At 30.0% G+C, this 23,042-nt stretch overlaps 1 long non-coding RNA gene across 1 annotated transcript; it reads left to right on the top strand.

Moving 5' to 3' along the window:
- Positions 1–18,070: 18,070 nt before the first annotated feature.
- LOC126836793 (uncharacterized) lies at positions 18,071–19,776 on the top strand. The gene is made up of 3 exons (XR_007685392.1): positions 18,071–18,141; positions 18,937–19,138; positions 19,633–19,776. It is a non-coding gene; the product is annotated as an uncharacterized LOC126836793 (long non-coding RNA).
- Positions 19,777–23,042: the final 3,266 nt, after the last annotated feature.

Raw genomic sequence — 23,042 nt, 5'->3', positions numbered from 1 at the left:
TTTTCAGTGTGTGTGCAATAGTAAAGACATAAAAATATCAAAAATGTCAAAGCGACGCCAATTAACGATACCGAAACCAGGTTGTCATAACGAAAAAAAAGTTTTTCAGCCAAGTCTGCAAACATGAAAGAGCATATCCAAGTCTCGTTGAAGTGCCGAATAAATTTAGAGTAGTGGTGGAATTATAGATGAGGGTATAGTATGTTAAGAAACATTAACTAGATATTATATTAAAAAATCAAAATGGATGGGGATGCGGAGAGGGATGTTAAATTTTTGACATTTTTATGTCTTAGCTCTGGCACATAACCGAAAAAAGCGTTCCTTACATAAAAGCATTAGTTACAAAAGTGTTAGTTACAAAAGCGTATCTGATAAGAGATTAGAGATGAGGGATGTGGTTGGATTTGGGGTGGGAATTCGCTTGGAGATAAGAGATGGGAGATAGGGGTAGGAGAGAGAGGTAGGGATAAAAGATAGGGGCCGGGGGTAAGAGATAGGGGGTGAAATTTATTTGGTACTCCAACGAGACATGAAAATGCTCTTTCGTGGTTCCATAATTGGCTGAAAAATGTTTTTAAATTATGTGTTGTTTTCACAACGAACAAACTTAAATGAATGGTTAATGAGTTGATTCAAAATAACTACCTAAGTGAACGTTTTAATAACTTTAAGCCAAGCCACCCTTTACCTAACCAATCTTTATACTGAAAATGTTTATAATGATGTTTGACATCTATAAATTACAAGTGCGTTTTAATTAAAAAACAAGCGAGTCGTTGCGTTTAAATCGTTTCCAACATGCGTTTTTACTAATTATTTTCTTATTCTTTTTTAGTACCTTATAATAACACTCATAATGTTCGAAATCATACCATACATATTCAAATCTTACATTAAGAGAAATGAATATTCTACATATAGATTTTTTTGGGGTTTTTTGAACATGGTTATATTTTTGGGATGGTTACAAACAAAAATTTGTGTGGAAAATTGGGCGCAGACTAAAAAAGCACTCCAATATATTTGTTTCTTCAAAACTTATTAGTCTATATATTATAACAGCTATTGAGCAATCAACAAAATACCTCAGTTGCCGTTTAAAATATATCATTTATTTACCTGGAGTTGACCATAAAACAATAAATGCTAAAATGAAAATCCACATAGTGTTATAATACTCGATAATATAATATCAAATGTTAAAAACTTAAAAAATACTATAAGGAAAACCACGTGAATAGATATTGAACACCAATTGAAGTATGTATACGTGTTATAATAGCGTACAATCTTTTTCTACACGCAACGGGATACGTGTTAAAAGAGCCATTGTATTTGCGATTTTTTTGTATAGGGGCATATTATTGTCGTGTGCTGTCGAACATCAAACACAGGTTGAAGCTCTGACGTCAGTCTTGTTGATCATACGTATATTTCGTTTTTACAAATATTACTTTTTTATATTATGAACCATAGTCTACAATTTAGCGTGTATGAGTATTCTTATACACATATTTTGTATTATAATATTTTAGTATATGTTACCTAACACAGCCTGTACTCTAATTAGCGAGACGGGGACACAGTTAAAGTTAACCAAAGTCAATGTCCAGTCACTACTAACCCTTTGGGAACTATACTTCGACCAGTGCGACTAACCCACGCTAAAATACTAAATTATCAGTAACTCCTAATACGGTTGAAAGTCGTAATTAGAGACTCTATTTTATTATTCAGTCAGAGCTGGATTAGTGGCCAATCTGTAAATATAGAACTTAGGGATTAGAGACTTTATCCAATTTTGATCACTAAAATGGTTATTCCAGTTTAGAGGTGAACTTTTAATTTAGTGTATGTAGCAAATAGAAAGTTGACGCCTTCAAAAAAATTAATTCTTAGAACACAGCTATAATGAAACGCAAATACACTGATCGATCGTATCCGTACGACCAGTCTATAGTACATACAATAACAATCTCTACTTAGTTTATGCTAAGCGGTGCTCCCCTTGACTTATTTGACATTTGCCTTTATAATAAAAACAGTTAATATTGTTTTGCTTACTTTACATTAAGTTAATAAGGGCAATTTGTGTGGACTTACAAAAAATATGGGAATTCAATAAGAAAATGCATGTACTCTTCGTTGATTCCCAAAAAGCATACGATAGCCTACACTGAGAATGTCTAATTAATATATTGGTAGATTTCCACTTCCCACGTAAACTGATAAATCTGATATTTGAAGAGAGTGGGGAGAGTTAGGGGTGAGACATATGGGGTAAGAGATGAGTGTTTGAGTTGTGGATGGGAATGGGGGTAGAGGCATAATGTTGTATTCACAACGTTCAAAATAGAAATGCATAATAAATTCAATAATTTAAGGTGCCAAATTCTCTATAAATTGTTTTAGGCCAGATATTATGAAAACACTAAAATATTAGCCATAAACTTGATATGTTTACTAGCCTTAGATACATAAAAATGTATCCCGTGGTGTTGCGGTCTCGCACACAAGCTGTTAAAATATAATATGTAAAACCTATGATAAAACCTTTAATAGACCCTTGCAAACATTTTTCAAGTGTCAGAGGCACCTACTCTAGTCGGTGTTATCTGAAAAAAGTTGGAACGAAATTCTCAGTACTATTGTCAGAACGCTGAACAATATAAATTTTTCTTTTTCTTTTTGAATGGTAATTTTAGAAGTAGTAGACATACTTAAAATTGACTGTGCTAATTACTAGGTATACTTAAATATAATTACTATAAAAAAAATAATTATAATATAATTTTTTTTAGTAGGTACATAAATAAATTTAAAACACTAGTTTAACACCTATTACAAATTATAAGAGAGGACAGATCTACATAAATACATAAATTATATAAAACAAATTTAATTTAGAAGAACATTTCAAAGTCTCATTATTTTTTACTAAGAAAAAATTGAACGATTGAACAATTTAACAACTGAACCGATTTCCGTGTGTAGCAATTCTATTAATTAAAAATTAAAAGGTACTTAATTGGTTCAGAAGTTTCAAAGTTCATCCCTTTTCCTTTAAAATTAAGGAAAATACACTAAAAATTTACACGGTTTTGTCTTAAGAATACGGTACGTTATAGCCTTTTTAAAAGTCTTCTAACTACTTCCAAACTTGTATGCTACATTCTTTAGATATCTAATACCACCAAAGTACAGTGAATACCGAAGAAAATACCATAAACCGTTTCCTCTAAAAGGAGCTTTTTTTAAAAATTTTGCTAGTTAGTCATGGTAAAAAAAATCAAGGTGTGACAATTATACAATTTTAAAAATTAATAGATACACTGAAGAAATATTTTTAGACTAAAAAAACAAAATTGCTGTTATGGATTCATTTGGCCATGCTCAATTTTACATTTCATAATATAGACTGTCAATTGTTGCATATTATTTCTTACATTTATGGCAATTTTAGTTAAACTTTTACAAATGAAAACTCAAAAAACAAAAGAAAAAATATCCAGTATTAATTATTCAGGAATTCCTAAAATTGAACAGGGCTTAGTAAGGAAAAACCCAGAATAAAATTGTTGCCTTTATAGAAGACTCCTCAATTATTATATTTACTATATAGAATTTTACATATTCTTACACGATGCAAATATCCTAAAATCAAAATACATTAACAAACAAAAAAAAAAAAATTTACATAAAAGAGAAAAATACCATTTGATAATAATATCTTTGTTCCACGGTAAGCGTGTAACGAAAAAAAAATATGCTTATAACTAGAATTTGGTTTAAACGACTGTTTCATTGTTATTCTAAAAACAGTAATTCTCTCTTAGTTTTCACCAAAATTATAATAAAAAATCATACACATTAAAGTATTTGTTGGCGTACGATCGTTTTCAACGTTGAAATCTTATGTAACTTGATTGGGAGCCTCCAAATATACACAACGAAAATCCTACAACATAAAAGTGTTATAAAAAGTTTAGAAAAACACATACATCAATAGTACTAACATTGCCTGCTGAACTTTTAACGCCAGTAATACGAATGTAGAGCATCGACGTGGGTTTAAAATTCAACATCTGCCAAGATCGTTTCAGCTCCTCAGATGTTGTCTATCAAGCATTTGCCAATTCTGATCATCGAGAAAACTTTCAATAGTATATTTGTATGCTTGGTTATCGCCGCCCCAGAGCAGCAACCTGTCAATTATGGCAATAATAATATTGTCTTAGTTTAATAATGAATAAAAGTCATCAATAATAGATAATTGTATTTCACCTGATAGTGAAAAAAATCATAACAAAATGATAAATCACTTATAAATATCATAAAACAATTTAAAAAAGACGAAAAAAACACAATTAAATATATTTGTTATTGTAACTAATTAATATTTAGAAAATAATAATTAATTAATTAAACTTATCACTGCTAATTGGAATAAATTATTATCTACACAATTATTATCGAAGACACTAACTGTTATTAGGATAAAAATAATTTTATTTTATTTGTATCAATATTATCAATTCACATGACCATTGCTAATAGGTTTAATAAACTATACAAATATAATATATACTTAGAAGTCTAGCTAGAAAAAATGCAAATATGTAAAAATGCAATAATGCAAATTGGAATAATTACATCCTAATAAAAAAAATTGAATCAAGGACCTTATCGAAAAGATGAAACATATATTTCTATAAGAATTGAATGATATTTTTACTATTACCTCATTGAACTAAATATATAAATGGTTGTGTAAGATGAACAACTATACCATCCGATCCCAGCCGATGCCATGTGTAGCTGTTATCTCTAGCTTTGCCTTTATAGTATGTATTTAATAGCGATATATTATTAACATTATTTTCACCTTGGATTACCTTTGCGTTAAACAAATTTGAAGCGACATTATAACCGACCTTTGGAACTTGATTTAAATTAATAAATTAGACAAATATTTATAAATAAATCGTCTTTTTTTGTTATTCGAAAGATTATTTTCTTCATTGGTATTCTTACTGACTAATCCATTTTCGATATCCATCTTGTGTTCATCATTTGTACTGTATTCGACAAACCAAATTTTAAAAGTCGCATCAGCATTACTTTTGGTTCCAACAATGCGTATATACTAAACTACGCATGGAGGAAACCACAAACGTTGAATTTTTCGACAATTATAATTTGAATAATTTATAACACGTGTCCAATTTATCAGATCCATTGAAACTTCAACGTAATAAGAGTAACTTCTAAAATATAAAATATTTCGGATAATATGTAGTGTATTAATTAAAACAAATAAAAATTTATATAATTAAATATTAGGAACAGAGTTTTGAAAAAATTGTCGTTAATAAATACAAGTTGTGAACAACTAACTTTTCATAAACAATAAGAACAGAATGTTATTCTTCAATCATTGATCAAAATGATAGCTTTAGTTACAGTTAAAAATATTCTCAACAAATAAAAATGCATTAGTACACCGTTCATTCGATCGCCATGAACATTTGGGAAGTTGTTGAGTGTACTCCCGCGCACCTAACTGGCATAGTACTTTTCGAAAATTCCTCCCATAAGGATGAGTTCAAAAACGAACTTTGTACTTTAAATACGAAACGTAAATAAATTAAATATTTGTAACCATGGTAACCACGGTACTTGAGCTAATGGTATGTGATGAACAGGCCGATTCTATGTAGCACGATACTGGGCAAGCTTTTAACTGTTGGAACGGGATCTGGAAATGGGACTGGGGCCCTCGAGTAAGAGGAGTAAATAATAACCGAACAAAGTGTCGCAAAAACGCTGTCACGCTGTTATCTGATAAGAGATAAGAGCTTGGAGATGAGGGATGGGGATGAAGGTGGAGATTGGAATGGAAATGGGAGAATGGGAACTATTTTTAAAAAAAAGGAGCGGACGGTGCTCCACGGAACGAGACATAAAAATGTATACCGTGGTGTTGCGGACCCGTACGCAAGCTGTTAAAATATAACAATATGTAATACCTTTCTTAGAAAAATAATTTTAAGCCAAGCCAAGCAATTTTTCATAATAATGTTTGACATCTACAAATTACAAGTGAGTTTTATACATAACATACATATTCAAATCTTACATTAAGAAACTGAGTATTCCACATATAGATTTTTTAGGTATTTTGAACATGGTTAATTTTTGGGATGGTTACAAACAAAAATTTGTGTGGAAAATTTGGAGCGGACTAAAAAAGCGCTCCGATATATTTGTTTTATCAAAACTTATTAGTCTATCTATCGGGATACGTGTTAAAAGAGCCATTGAATTTACATAGGGTTTACGATTTTTGGTATAGGCGCATGTTATTGCCGTGTACTGTCGAACGTCAAAACACAGATTGAACCTGACATCAGGCTTGTTGATCACACATATATTTCGTTTTTACAAAAACTTCTTTATACTGTGACTCGTTCGGTGCAGATTAGTTTGTAGGAGAAGTCTATTATACTAAAGTTTTATATTATATTATTTTTAGTGTATTATGTTCTATGGTATATTATCTTTACCGATTTAAAAATATTAATTAGACTATTATGTAGGTACATAATATGTCTTCTGGAATAAAATCGGGATGCTAGTACATTATAATAATCATACGATTAGATAACATGCTTTATAAATATTATATGCGAGTTACATAAATATACTTTCCACACTACTGTGGGGAGTTCTACCGATAAAACAAAACATCTGCCATTTGTAAATACTAGTTGCAATTTATTCAAGATAATAATTATGGTAGCAAGGTGTTTTGATGTTAAGCTTTGATTTCGATTATGTGCCAGAGCTAAGACATGAAAATGTCAAAATAATGGTCGCATCACACATTGCTCGCTTGCGTCCTCCATACTGGACGGCTATAGTTGTACCACTGTCACCACAAGGCTAATGATAAATGCCATGATAAAATTTTTACGGAAATATAATCAAAAATAATAATTATTTTGAAATAATAATAAATTACAATACCATGTGTCACCCTATAATAAATTACAGGGTGATTCTTTTATCATGAACCCTTCAATATCTCATAGGGTTTAATAAGAAAATAAAATGATTTTTTTTATAATGTTTTTATAGAATGTGATCACTTTTAAATAAAATCTTTGATGCTATTTTGTAAACTGTTTATTCTGTGAATGGTTTGGCCATACTATCTAATGATTGACATCGAAGCAAATTGTTTTAAAAGGTTTATCACTCTCAGTTGTAATAATTACTTTAAACCTATGACCTCTTCATTCCAACTATGCCCGACCCCACTTTACTAGCTTTTATATTAATTTCTACACACAAAACTCCAACAAAAATGGCCGACGTCGATTTCCATTCTTATCACTAGTTAGCAATCTTCTTTATATATATATATATATATATATATGTGTATATATAGTGTATATATGTGTATATATAGTGTATATATATATATATATATGTGAAATTTTTATAGGTATCTTATTACTGATATCAGGGCTGAGAGATGACCGTTCGGAAAAAAAAAACATCAAACACAAATACTTGTGTTTTGTTCTTGTGTTTGTTGTTCTTTAATTATAATATCTATCTACCATAATTGTATCGTTGAATTTTTTATTTAAAAACCTACATACCTACTTATGACTAATTCCAATATAATTTAGTCGATTAAAAGTTATTGTTATTATTTTAAAGGAATATTTTTTATTATCTACTGAAAATGAGATGTTTAAGCATCCGAGTAAGTGTTACGAATGTCTTATGAATATTTTATCGACCTTTCAATTATGCAATCTTGTTTTTTTAGTAAAATGGCTTTTAAAACAGGATCTCAATATTCTATCTGGTCGATACCTAAATGTTGTACCCTGTTTAATTTTTTGATTTTCTGTTTAAAGTTATTTTCAGTACGTTGTGGTTTTTATCACGCGGTAAATTAATATAATTATGACTTATGTGTAATCCCAAATGCTTTAAATATGAACAGCCGATAAGACACATATAAAATGTAAAAAAATACAACGTGTACAAATCACCTAAAAAATTGTCAAATCTTAAATTTGTGTTACATATTATTTTCAAACTTTTGTTTAAAAACTTTTCTCCAATAAGAATTTTTTTTTTTCACGCGGTTAGAAAAATAAAATTATGTGTACCTTTGTGTCCCGTATGTTTTACATTTTCACAAGTACACATAATAATTTTCTGTACATTTTACTCGGGATTTATCAAAAGTTTACTATATTTTGCTTTGCGAAAAATCAAATAATATAGCGCAGTAGAAATAAATCATATATTCTGTACACATCTGTGTGTACAATTCCTGAAAAAAAATATCTGACTCGGGAATACCATAACAAGCGCTCACACAAACAAGAACAAAAAAATAAAAATTCGTGTGAAATAATATTTTAACAATGAAAATGTATGGCACCAAATACTTCTGTACGGCAATAGATAACTGATATTCTTCTACACGTTTTAAATACACATTGAAACCCAGAGATCCATCATCATCATCATCGATGGCATGGAAGTTTATTAAATAACATATGTAATGGTGTCGCATTTCACAATTTCTAAACTATTTTCTATAAATTAAAAAAAAAAAAAACACTTACACACCTATCCGTTAAAAACATCGATATGTTCGTATGGTTTTTATACAATGTTATTCATTTTGGGTAAGACACTAGTTTTCTCCGAAAATATTAATATTTTCAATAATATTTTTTTCCTATTTTTTTAGATACGGTCTGTACTATATTTTTCAATACTTCAAACATTTTTATCTCTATCCCTTATAGAAAAAAAAGAGCTGGACATCACTTTTTCAAATGGCAACACATGTAGCCTAAAAGTATAGGAAATATATTTTTTTTTAAATGTTCATATTTTCCGAGAAAATTAGTGTCTTAACAAAAATGAATCACCCTGTATATCAAATATACTTGAGCAAATATACGATTTAAATAATAACGCCATACGCAAAAAACTCAACAGAAATGATATTTGATAGATTCTTGCACTCATAAAATTTTAGCTTTTTTTTCTTTATAAAACAGACGATAACATTTATTCTTTTTGTCTCGCAGTTTACACTTCACTTCAGATCACTTCAGACTTCATCGAAAAATATAATGTACTTCAAATTCTCTATTCTGTTACTTTTTTTTATCATAGCTGCTCCCTTTACTAAGGCGGGTCTTACGACTGGAGCTCAGCGACAAATCGAAGATCGGGTAATGAATACTATTATTTTAAAACTATTAGGATTTTCACATGAATGATTTTCGGATATATCCCCGTCAATGGTTGTAACCGAAGTTTGTGGGTACTCTTTGCAGAGTCCATCTTTAGGGTAATGTAACGACTGTTCCGCTGCCGTGACTGTACTCGGTTAACAACCATTGACGCAGATATATCCGAAAATCATTCATGTGATATTTCAATCCGCGAAAGTTTCAACACGTTCGTTTTAGGATTTTATCAATATTTTGCTGAATCATTTAGGTATAATATAAAGTTTAAACTTTTCCTAAATAGCTTTACTTATCTTGGAAACTATTTCAGCTTAAATACTTACTGTTATACCTCAGTATGAAAGTAAAACACAATTAGATTAATGTAAATAATAATATTCGCTGATGTTAATTATGAAACCCAAATTACACGAATGACAAGTTGTGCCGGTGTAGCACTCGCGTATGATGGACAATCTCCACCATATATATTTATATAAACTGCTGATACGTAACACTTACAATAAAAATTCTTGTCATGAATATTTGTAATCAAAGTTTTTAATATTGTTTGTTAAAAAATTATTTTGATATTGTTATATTAGAAGTTAGTATCGTATTTATTGGTTACACTGTCCTTCACAAGTCCGAACATTTTTTTAGGGTTTTTCTTTCAAAAACGAGAAGTCTGCTCTCGTCGGTTTTCCGAATTGCCCAAGTCTTTGCTCCATATGTAACAATTGGTCTTATCGAGGTAGTGTATAAATGTTTTTTAAATCCCTTGACAGGGATCGAGCTCCTAACAGCTACGCTAGTCTGAAAAAAACATTTATTTCCAGCTTGGATTCTCGCTTCTGTTTCCTTTGCAATTTCATTGTTTTCTGATGATTTGTCCTCAGGTACTTGAACTGATCCACTCCGCCAAAAGTATAATGAACTATACTCAGTAGCGTATTTAAGTTTTTGTTTTGAGGGGAATATAAATTTATCAAGTTGTCACAGACTCGAGGGGGACTTCGCCCCTCCACCCCCAGAGTTTCCATGAAGTATAATAACTTATTAACATTATATATATACAATCTATGATGCCAAAATTATAATATATAACGCATTACTCGCGATTAAACGTTTTGTTGTAACAGGCTATTACAATACAAAATCTAATTTTCTTGATTTTGTTACTATAGTCTATTCAGTTTAAGTTTGCCCACTTTCGGGCATTGTATTACGCAGGTACGTTTTAAGCCGTTTTAAACTGGAGAAACTTCTCTCTTGAGTTGCAGTTGAAACAGGCAAAGTCACAAATATTTTTAATAAAAAATTGTATTTTGTATGAGTTGCCTGACGATGAATATATTTTGATCAGTTGTCGTTCCACCTGGCCTAAAACCACCTTTGTGTTCTCCAATTACACTTTCAGCTGTCTCTTTTATCCTTGATAGAAAACATTTAGTGAATATTTTATATGCTACATTTAAGAGTACTATTCCTCGGTAGTTTTTGTAGTCCTTTCCATCTCCCTTCTTGTGTTTGGGACATTTAATCGCCGTTTTGCAGTCTTCAGGTATTTCTTCTGTTTACCATACTTTGGTAATTATTTCCTATATTCTTGGAGCCAGTTCTTCCCCTCCATTCTGTAACAATTCTGCTATGATCTCGTCCTCTCTAAGTGATCTGTGACCTGATTTCCTCTACAAACGAGCTTAGGCATATCTGATCACTTTTGGAGTTCCGGCTGGTATGGAAAAGTTCACTAGGCTGATCGTAGTTTAGAAGCTTATCAAAGTAGTTTTCAAAGTGGATTTATTTGCATGTAATTTAAAAATTTGGTTACTAAAACATTAAAGCTTATTATATAAGGTTATATACTAAAATATTTTCTAAATTTACTTAAAAAAGCCAGTACAGTGGGGTCGAGGCATAGTGGGGACGGAAAGGTCACGGGTCTATAGATTTTATTATAACTGAAAGTGATAAAATCGCTTTAAAATAAACGCTTCGATGCGAATTTGTGGAAAGTATGTTCAAACCAGTTATAGCGGTTTAGAATATATCGTGGGACCAGCAAAAATGTACTTAAAATTTAATATTTAGTCTTGTGCAGGGTGGATGCGATAGGGGTTGATCGTCTCACTATAAAAATGTACTGTCATAGTTACCCATATATCGTAATTAATAATATCATAAAAATATTTTCATTACCTGTTGACTGTTGATTCACTCACACATAGCAACCTAAAAACTAATTACGGCCAAAGTGTAAATTTACCCTATTTTCGGGCTGTTTCCTCAATTAATTGAAGAACAATTCATATAAATTTGGAACTTTTTCGACTATTTTTAAAAAAGTTATAAAGCACCGTAATTTTAAGTTAAAACATTTGTACATTTTCTATGCGTTTTTCTCGATTTTGATGGGGAAGGGGTAACTTTTTTTAACTTTTGGTCCATTGAAGGACCTTTTAGGTATGAATTCTGATCTATATGCCACACAAAGAAATCGGTTCAGCGGTTTACGAGAATTCGTGGGTCCAGACACAAAAAAAAAAAACACATCGTTGTAAAAACAATACCTTCTCAGCTCCGCACCGAAGCTAAAAAAGAACAAAAATTGTTTTTTCAACAAGTATAGTTATGTTATATTGTAGCAACAAATAAAGTAATGTTGAAATTAATTTTAATTTTTTTGTTCGGGCAATAAAACATTAAAGCTTGTTTTAATCTGACCTGTAAGTATATACAAATACAGGATTTTCTAAATTAATTTAAAAAGGAATGGTGTGGGAGTGGACGAACACGTGAAAAATAAAGTAGTAGTATACGTACTAAGAAAAATTGATAGAATAATAGCGGCAGAATTAAATTTTAGAGAATAAGGAGATAAGGAAGAGATTCGGCGAGAGATAGGTGAGGTCAGGGCCGGCGCTACGATTTGCGAGGCTCGGGGCAAATTAAGTATGCGAGGCCCTTTTTTCCGTAAAATTAATTGTGACGCCAATTTTTTTGCTCTTCACTTTGTATATTTGTACATTATTTAAATTTCTCATTTCTCATTTTGACTTACTTTTACCTCGCTATTTTGTGTGAGGCAGGACATTTCTTTGCATACACTCTCTATACAGAAGCCAGAACAATACATTTTTTTACCGGTTAATTATAAATTTACAATTGAGTTTATGATTTAGTTCTTTGATTGTCCATTAAGACTTTACTCAACTAACTTCATAAATGTTAAATATCTTTAAGTATATATACAATTTTCTAAAGACATTTCAATGTTCAAGTGAAATTTAAAAAAATAAGTTGTAGGGCATTTTTCTACACTTAAATAAATACAAGATAAAAGGCGAATACCTTGTTTTTAATGCTTAAATTATTAGGAATAATTTTACTGGTATGCAAATAGTTGAACAGGTCACTCGATACAATTTAATATAAATGGTGTCCCGTGTCAGTAAGTAATAATTATCACCACCTTATTTTATGGTCGATTTGTTATCTAATCGATACGGAAAAATATTACAATTATACTAAATGTGTCTACGGGCATAAGCATAATATTTTAACCATTCAAAATAAATAGGCTATATTCTAAAAGTTTAACAATTGTATACAGTTTTAAACTATTTTTAGATTATACCATAAAAATATTAATTTAAAAATAAAATATTCAAAATATTTTTGGTACAACCTTATAAAAAAAAATAACAAACCCGTATATTTAATTAGTAAAATAACTATAAAACCCTATTATATGAGCTTAGATTTTATGTATTACTATATCAAACGAAAGAGTAACTTTTTAGGGTTCTAACAAAACCGGCAGATTCTGAAATAATTGAACAGTTTTAGTTCTAGACGAAGAATTGTGCAAATTAATGAAAAACTCCTACAATTTTAATTAAATCACGTTGAGCGACCTGTTAAACATTACCGAAAAATCCCAAATTTTGATCAATCTATTTTTTGTGGTAGGTGAACAAAAAAATCAATTTTTCTTTCGAGCTACCTTACTGCTAGTGCCTTACAAATTGTTTATTTAAATAGATATTAATTTTTTTTGTTACTTAAAAATCTCAAAAATAAGACTTTAGGGAAAAAGAGGATAAAAAAAATATAGCGGTTGCGACATAGTAACAAAATAACATACATTGATAACAAATAATTGTACAATCGGCAGTAGACAGACATGACCCAATATAATAGTAATAAAAAAATATTAAAAACAATTCTGGTAAAATACTGGTATAAATATAATAAAATATATAATATATTATAAAAGTATATGTGTGGGGGGGGGGGGTAAGTGTGATGTAATGTAATTACTTTAGTAGCCACAAGTATTTAACAATACAATAAAACATAAAGAATAGTTATTAGTTTTGCAAAAGTTATTAATAATTATTAAAAAGCAATGTAATAGTAAAGTAAACTTGTTCGTAGCTACCCAAAAAAATTAATTATATTTATAATTCTATAGTTTGATAATAATAATTATTATTATGTATGATTTTAATAGTATATAAGCTTATATTACTAATAAAAAGAAAAATTTGGTTTGAATTATATAAATCCCGCCTTAGAGCTACTTAGATGCTCCGATTTCAATTCTAAAAAAAATATTTGAGTTTTCAGCTTAATTATTTTAAAATTCTTTTTTAATTTCTCAAATTTTTAGTGTTTATTGCCTTGTTTTTTTTTTAAAGTAAAATAAATATTTATTAAAAAATCGACTTTGAGAAGTCAAAGATAATTTTCTTAAAAAAATTCTATCCACATAATATAATCTTTTTCTTTATTAAAATTGTCTTATAGTAGTCTCGATTAAAAAACATATTAAATAAATTGAGCGTTTTATATGTTTTTGTCACATAAATTTATATAATATACAGAGTGGATATTTATTAGCTTTATGCGGCCCTACGGGGGTGAAAAACGTAGACAATTTATTAATCAGAGAAATTTGTTGAAGAAATAGTATTTTACGTATAAGAGCGTATTTTGTAGATTAGGTGTTATTTTCAGATTTGAGAATTTTGCGTGACTCGTTCAAAAAAATGTACTATACCTACAATTGTCCAATTTTCAAAAGTATATAATTTTACAATTTAATTTTAATGCATAGACTAGAGTCTATATTTCCCTTAAGTTATACAACAACTAGATGAACTAAGTGGGTAGGTAATGCATTTTTAGTTATTTGTTACCAAAAGGTCCTAAAAAGCGCGAGGCCCTGGGCATGAGTCCCGCCTGCCCCTCCCCCCCCCTAACGCCGGCCCTTGGTGAGGTTAGCGGAAGTAGTCAATATACTACTCAAGGAATACGAAGAAATTTTATATCATGATTTAATGTTTAGTTCGACGCTTTTGCATACATTTTGAGCTGACTCGATAGCGCTTTGTAATGGATATTATTTTATCTCTTTTCAGTTTCATTATCTTAGTAATTATATAAACAGCTGGTTTACATAATCAAACAGCAGTACATAGAGCAACAAAATACCTTTGTTCAACTACAAAAGGAACTTACGCATAATTTCTTAACAAAGCCTTATTATTAACGAGCCTATACATAAAGTTGACGGACTTACAGCTATGTGGTCTGTAGCCATAAATGTATAATATATTGTATGGCGGAAACGGTAAACCGTTAAACAACTTTAAAAATCCGTCCGGGAGAAAAAGACAAATCCCAAATCCTATTACCTCTTTTTATAAAGAAGATCCAGTTTATCAGTAAACATTCATAGTAGCATTTGGAATAAGAAAAAAGTTAATATAGATCAATTTAACATTTCGATTTAACAGGGTTGCAAACCTTTTTGAGTATTTTTCAATTTTCTCAACTTCGCCAGAGAGAAAATAATATTTTCCCCAACCCAAAATTTTGTTTTGTTCATCATTTTAAAATACCATTCTAAAGAGCTAATCAAATATAGTTAGCATTAAATCCAAAATTCTAAATTTCACTACTTTCTCCACGCTTATGTAATCCTAATCAAATTGAATAATTTTTGCTCTATTAGTATTATAGCAGTTATTATTGTAATTTTTTTTCAATTTGCATTATAATGTAAAAGTTTAAACAGATATTTTATCAAAGCGTAGGTTTGAATTTAAAATCTATTCGTTAGCCGGTAAAACGAAATTGTTTTTGTGTTTTCTGCTGTTGTTGTTGTAATAGTTCTTATATGTACAAATGTCGCATATACCAAAATATAAAAAAGAAATATATTTTTTTGTTCGGTACAAGTCGATATACTTCTATTTGCTTTTATAACATTTTTGCATATTATTGTTTTCATAGTTTCGCAGTATTTTTTGTCACTGAAAACGATTTTTCTGTTACAATAAAAAAAACGGATTTTACTTATTGTAATAGATTTACACTACAATTCTAAAAACTACGGTTAAAAAAAACAACTAAAGATAATTATTATTCCGGAACTGTCTGTATAATTCGAAAGGAGGAGGGATAGGAGAAGAGGGTGGTAGAGAACGCTAGCTTATCTGCATCTTCATTACCAAAGATACCCGAACGTCCGGCACCCAGAAGAGTTGAACTTTTTTACTATCCAAAAATAGAGGGGAGGGAAAAAACAAATGTAATATTACATAAATATATTAAGAACCATTGAGGGTACAAAAATTAATCATACGTATTTTATATTGAAAATCATGTAGATTTCAATTTTTTTTCCAACACCGTAGCGTGTGCTGAATTTAAAATTTATAAAATTGTTTTTGTGGTTGTGTATTGATTTAGAGAAGTGTTTTTTTACGGGCAGTTGATCAAACGTTGTTCACCACGTGCCGAAAAATACTTTGAAAAATGAGGCACCAAAAACAACGGTAAAAAAAAAACACTCGCATGTCTAATATATACTAACGCATCTAAAAGTGCGAAAAATACGGCTACACAGACCATTATTAAGTATTTTTATGGGTATTATTATTACTCATGATACGTATGTTTTTCATACCGATGCGAATGTAAGGTAAATACAGCGCGGTCGGGGCATAGTGGGGACGGAGAGGTCACAGGTCTACAGATTTGATCATAACTGAAAATGATAAAATCACTTTTAAATAAACGCTTCGATGCGAATCTGTGGATAGTATTGTAAAGGACCTACTTGTCTAGCTGGCTAGACTAGACAAATTGGCCGTCGACAAGGCTAAAATAGATGGATCCCCACGGGAAAACGATTGGCTAGGCCGCTGTCTACGTTTAATCGGCCTTAAAGTCGTCTCCCTTATTAACTTAATATATCGCCCGAGGAGCTAGAACGGGCGGTCACAGTGTTAAATAATCTAACTCTCAGCTGCAGGCCGCAAGATGTTTTATTCCAAATTAGGGTTGCTAAATAAAATGCAAAATTATACACTCTGACCTGGGTCCGGCGATGAAATGGTTGGTCAAAGCGGAGTCGAAACGGACGCACACAAAAAGATAGTCGGATGGGCGACTTGTAGTAAAACGGCAAAAATATAGAGCGCAAGGTCGAGGATATTGGCGGTCCGTGATGGTAAAGTCAATAAGATGACACGCGACGTGCATTGTCCTGTGTGTGCGACCGTTCCCCTGCCTATAGCCGGGGGTGCTATAGGGTGCTGTGTCAGTAGGTTTGGGACGCGAAGTAACGGTCAGGTGAAGCATGATCGCGGTATTATAGCGGTTTAGGAGATATCGTGGGACCAGCAAAAATGTACTTAAAATTTAATATTTAGTCTTGTGCAGGGTGGATGCGATAGGGGTTGATCGTCTCACTATAAAAATGTACTGTCATAGTTACCCGTATATCGTAATTAACAATATCGTAGAAATATTTTCATTACCCGTTGACTGTTGATTCACTCACACGTAGCAACCTAAAAACTAACTACGGCCAAAGTGTAAATGTACCCTATTTTTGGAATGTTTCTTCGATTAATTAAAGAACAATTCATATAAATTTTATTTTTATTTTACCGACAATGCGTATTTAAATTTTATAATCGGATTTTTTATGGATTTTAACTTTGTATTGATAAAATAATTTCAGATTATAAAAGATTTGTTCAATGATTGTTTAAAACGGTTCATCGAAAACGAACGGCGTGAAAGAACTGTTATTACAATGGATCATTTTATGAAGTATATGGACAAATCCGATGAAAATTTAAAAATCATGCATGATTTCTTCGAAAAAGATACAAAAAAAAAAAGAGAAGATTATGGTAAACATTAGCTACATTGTTATACGTTATATTTATTTGAGTAAAATTGTTTTATCTTTGATGCAACACTGTTAAACAATTGGTTTGAAGGAAGTGTTCTGATGCGCATTAATATAAATTTAAATACCAAAATAACTTTTGTGTAGTTTTTCATAATTTCTTAAAGTCATAAAGACCTTCATAAAGTTCTAAATTATTTATATTTCGATGTTATCAAACACTGTGTGCATCTTAAAAGTGTTTAACAATCAACGGCCGGAAAAAAAAAATTACCAAAAAAATGTTTATAATATACACAAAATAAGTAATATTATAAAAAATAAAACCCAAATATACGCTTTATAAGTAAAATAAAAAATTAATGTCTGCTCCTTAGTCCGGACACAAATATAGAAAAAAAAAATACATCATTGTAAGAACAACACATTTTGTGCCTAAATAATTTGTTTCATCAACAACAGTGGTGATCACTGGACTAAACCATGCCTCTACTATAGCGTATTATTATTTATACTTAAATTCAAAATTTTCATTTTGTTTTAGATATTTTAAATTTAAAACGATTCGAAGAAATATTTGAACATTATTGCAACAGCAAACACATAAGCTTACAAGATTACGCTGACGATAGGAAAGAAGCAGTTAAGATTAAAGTTTATAATAATAATTTATTTTTCAACAGCTAAAGTATACAGGGTCAATATTTTATCTCAAACCACTCAATATCTCATAGGGTTTAGTAAGAAATAACATTTTTTTTTAATAATATTTTCATACAATGTTATCTCTATTTTTCTTTTATGTTTTCCCCCCTACCAACTTAGTTTTTTTCTTCACAATTTTTGGAATTTAAATGGTAACGCATACATTTTATTAATTTTTTAAATTGAGAATAATGTATTAAAAGTTTTGACTTGGCGATAACCAGTTTTGGATAACTACTTTTGATGATATTGAAATTTGGAGAGTAGCATTATTTTTAGCTGGGCGCACATTCCAACAACACTTCCCCTCCCATCCTAACTTTCAAACTATTATTACTAGTTTAGACTATTAACTAAAACTATTACTACTATTTTTAGTACACTATTCTCAAATTATGAAAAAAAAACAAATTATTTCTTATGAGATATTACCCTATGAGATATTAATTGATCCAAGATAAAATTATTACCCTATATTTGTGTTATATTTTAACAACCTATAAAATACCTTTAAAAATCGTTTCAATTCTATTAGTTTGGGTAATCAAATATTAAAGCTTGTAATAATACGAAGTGTGCTTGGCATACCTGCTACTTTAAATAAAATATATTAAAAAAAAATTGTTTGTTAATTAGCATGTAAGTTATACGTGTATGAAGGTCTGTGCGCATTTAAATTTTATAATCGTATTTTTTATGGAATTCAACTTTGTATTGATAAAAAAATTTCAGATTACGAAATATTCGTTCAATGATTGTTTAAAATGGTTAAGATATCAGGAAGATCGGACGGTCCAAGACTACATGAGTGTCTTATCTGAGTCACATATTACCTCGGATCAATTTTTGAAGTATATGGTTATTTCCCACCCAGAAGATATTGCGGTCATCAATAAATACTTCGATGATTGTCCAGAAGCAATGGAAAACAAAGGTAAACATTAACTATAAAAGTTTTTACATAATTTCATAATATCTTTTTTATCTTTGAAGCGAAAATGTAAGGACGTCGGTTTTAAGGAATTATTCTCATTCGCACTAATATGAATTAAAATACCTAACTATGTATCTTTTGTTTCTTTTTAACAACAAAAATTATTAATCGAACAGTGTATACGTCTTGAAAGTGTTAAACAATTAACGTCTTGAAGATGTTAAAAGTGACAAAAAAAAAATATCATACTATGTACATTACTAAAAACTGGTGGGACCCAAAATTATCTTCTAAAATAAATAGTAAAAAACAATGTCCACCTTTTAGTCCGGATGCAAATTTAAACAAATAAAAACACATCATTGTAAAAACAATCCAATTTTTAGTTAAACTGTTTCGTCGAAAACTGAGGTGATCTTCGCACCACACCATATCTCTATAAAATAATATATTATTTATATTATAATTTAACATTTTTGTTTTTTTTATTTTAGAAAATATAGGTTTGAAACTATATAGTGAACTTGTAAAGCACTATTGCGAAATACATCACCCAGAGTATACTCTAAAAAGATGCATCGATATGAGGAAAAGTGCACTGTAACAAAATCTAATATAAAAGGAACGTGTCAGCCAAAAACCGATTTGTTTTTTAATGCATTTGATTAATTTTTGTGTATGAAACTTTAATTAATAAAATCGTTGCCATCAAAATGAATTCCCTTTATGACTGTTATATGCTTCAAAATCATCTTAATTCGCTTGTGTGCTGGTTAAATGAACGTGGTTTACACATCAATATCCTTAAATGAGAGTTAATGTCTTTCTCCCGCTCTCGCCATCCTATACGTTTTACGTATACGATAAGGGGCTTTCCTGTTAATATTTTCCACTACAAAACAAAATTAGGTATAACTAATTACGATAATCTTAGTTTCCACAAGCATATTGAATCTACGTCTTGTAAAGCTTTGAAAACGTTAGGGTTCCTAAAACTTTTATTAGGGTTCCTAAGTTTCTTCAAAACCTTCTCTGTGGAACCATAGATTGTCCTACCCTTCTTGCGGAATTTGATTTCCGTCGGGGTAGGCTATAAATCTATTACATGTAAAATAGGTATTATATTTTTTTATTCTAGCTGAAACATAATTTTCAGGGACAAAAAATACCGTGAAAGTTCCGCTATTGAAGTGGAGCTTTCATAGTAAGCCAAAACGTGATTTATTTGAAGCTGATGTAAATTGTTTAATAACTATTATTTCAGCTCCACGGGACTGATGTGACGGTTGGAAAAATTATTACTATATTTGCTAGAATTCGGGAAATAACATACTTTGCAAACGGTTTTTACGGTTTTTCCATACGTATATTGATTTTTAATACAGACTACGAAAATATTGATACATTTCCTAGCAATACAAAATATGTCCTAGGTATAGAGGTACATACATAATACATAGTATAGTTTATAATACACATTTTATAACGTCGTGTAGTCTTTGTCAAGAATTGAAAACAACCGAGGGCCTCTTGAACATCTAAAGTCATTGTAAATAAGTAGAGGAAATAATGTGAACGTTTATTGTTCAAATATAAAATAAAAAATATGTTTTTCTACTCGACGCAAAAATGTAGATTGCTCGTGTATGTACAAATTTATAGGTTTTAAAAAAATACAACAGATATTTTATAGCTTACTTTATAGAAGCCATACCATATTATCTGATTTGATAAAAATGCATAACAACTAGTTAACAACTATTTGGGTTCCAACAACAACACATAGAATAAAAGGAAAATGCAAGATTCGCCACATTGCAACTGTGGGCAAACTTAGACAATCAGACACATTGTAGAAGAATGCCCCGAAACGAGATATGAGGGAAGCATTAATGGATTACATAGGTGCGATTAAGAGGCAATAGATTGGCTATGTAATCTTACTGTCCGCCTTAAAATTGTAGATTCGTTATTATTACATTATTATTCATTATTTTATGTGTTGTGTAGTTTAGAATAGCTACAATTTTAAATTTTACTCTTCTCGTGTTAATTAAATGCCCCCCCCCCAAATTTTTCACTAAAATATGACATCTGAAATAATAAAAAATCACAGAATAATATGGTAATTAAGGTGACTAGAGTAAAGGTTGCTTATTTTACTAAACGTAATATTTTTATATTCATCTATCAATGATTTTGTTTAGTTTGAATTTCAGACTATCAGCTCTACGTAAAGCTATTGTTTTGAATATTAACCTTTATACCTAATTCAAAAACTTATAATTTCAATACAAGAATATACACAGTTTTTGTTAGGTGTCAATAAAAATCACAATAAAATACAATTTAGGTTACGTTGCGTTATAATAGGTAATAACAATATAATATAAATCAAAACATAAAATTAAGATTTTTAGAGTCGATGCAAAACAGGAAAGGTATTGTTTTTATTATATGTTTTTATAGTATTGTTTTTAATATTTGTGTCTTAACTCACATTAGTTCTTTCTAATTTACTGATTTCTATTTTTAATTTTTTAAGTTTGTATATTAGAAACCATATCTTAATGTGACTTTATTAGGGCACAATGCAGTTCAGCCCCCCCCCCCCCCTTTCAAATCACCAACACATTATAGATTTTTAAACTTAAATAACGTTGCACTCGAGCTTTTTGAAAAATAGCTAGTCTAATTACTTCAAATTTGTTGGGTTACTTTTTAGATACCTACAGTACTAAAGATGTACATATATAAGATTGACATTTCGAAAAATAGATATAAATATAAGGAAACTATCATACATAATATGTAGATAGGTGCCACATTAAATATTTACAATTTTTTTAGTTACAATTCACACGTTTAATATAATACAATATATGAGGCGCTCAGAAGCCAAACTTATTAACTCCAAAAAATGAAATTGCCAATGTACTTAGCGCACTCTAGTGGTGAAAAATTCAACTGTGGAAGTATTTATTTTGGCCACTGAAAATTATACACTTTGGTAATCCAACCATGCTATTATTCGAAAAAAAGTGGATTTAATCGTTTTGGCATCTGAGCGTACAATTCATAACATAAAAAAACAGTTTATAAAAACAAATCGTGGATATAACTAAAAACACTGACGTCAGACTCAAAACTGTGTTTATTATTTAACAATATACAACAATAACATGTTTTTGTACCTATACAAAAAACCGTACACCATATGTTAACCCAATTATTATTCGTTAATATTATATTCTATCAAGTATTGAAGAAGATAGTACAATATTATATTTAAAATACATCTACAAATCGGTTCTCATTTACTAATATCAAAGTTTATTTTATTTAAGCGTTTCATAAAGTTTTCAAGAACTTGATATCATATTAACACACAAGTCACGGATATGCACAAGTTTTTTGAATTAACCTTTATCGTTTTAACGTCTAATTCAGGTAGATAATATATTTTGTACTGCATAATAAATTATGACCTAGTAATTTAACGGTTTGTAAATGCTACACGAATAAATAAATTATACAAACTTGTCTAAAAAATCTTATTTAGCATGTTCTGATCCTAAAGGTTATATGATGCGGCATTCGTCTTCCAAAGTGCGCAATAACAAGCAAATCGATCACTCTCACTTTATAATCAGCGAACCAAGCAATCTGCATATAAATGACAAGTATTGAACTTGTACCTATAAACTATATTATTTTTATTATTTTGGAGTTATTTAGTTACGATGTTATGATTTAGTTGATGTTAAACATTATAATTACACGTCTGTTGTTGAACCTATACATTGAATAAAGATGGTAAATGCAGGATTTTAAAACATGGATGAAATCTGAACAATTATCAATATTCGTTTTTTGATATTTTCGTTTGTGAACACAATTTTTA

Source organism: Adelges cooleyi, unplaced genomic scaffold (genome assembly GCF_023614345.1).
Source record: "Adelges cooleyi isolate 19-005CV unplaced genomic scaffold, UGA_ACOO_1.1 ACOO_flye_CR_arks_rails_tigmint_CR_PRNA_247, whole genome shotgun sequence".
NCBI lineage: Eukaryota > Metazoa > Arthropoda > Insecta > Hemiptera > Adelgidae > Adelges > Adelges cooleyi.
The sequence above is the reverse complement of the archived record's forward strand: the minus strand, read 5'-3'. Positions and strand labels throughout refer to the sequence as shown.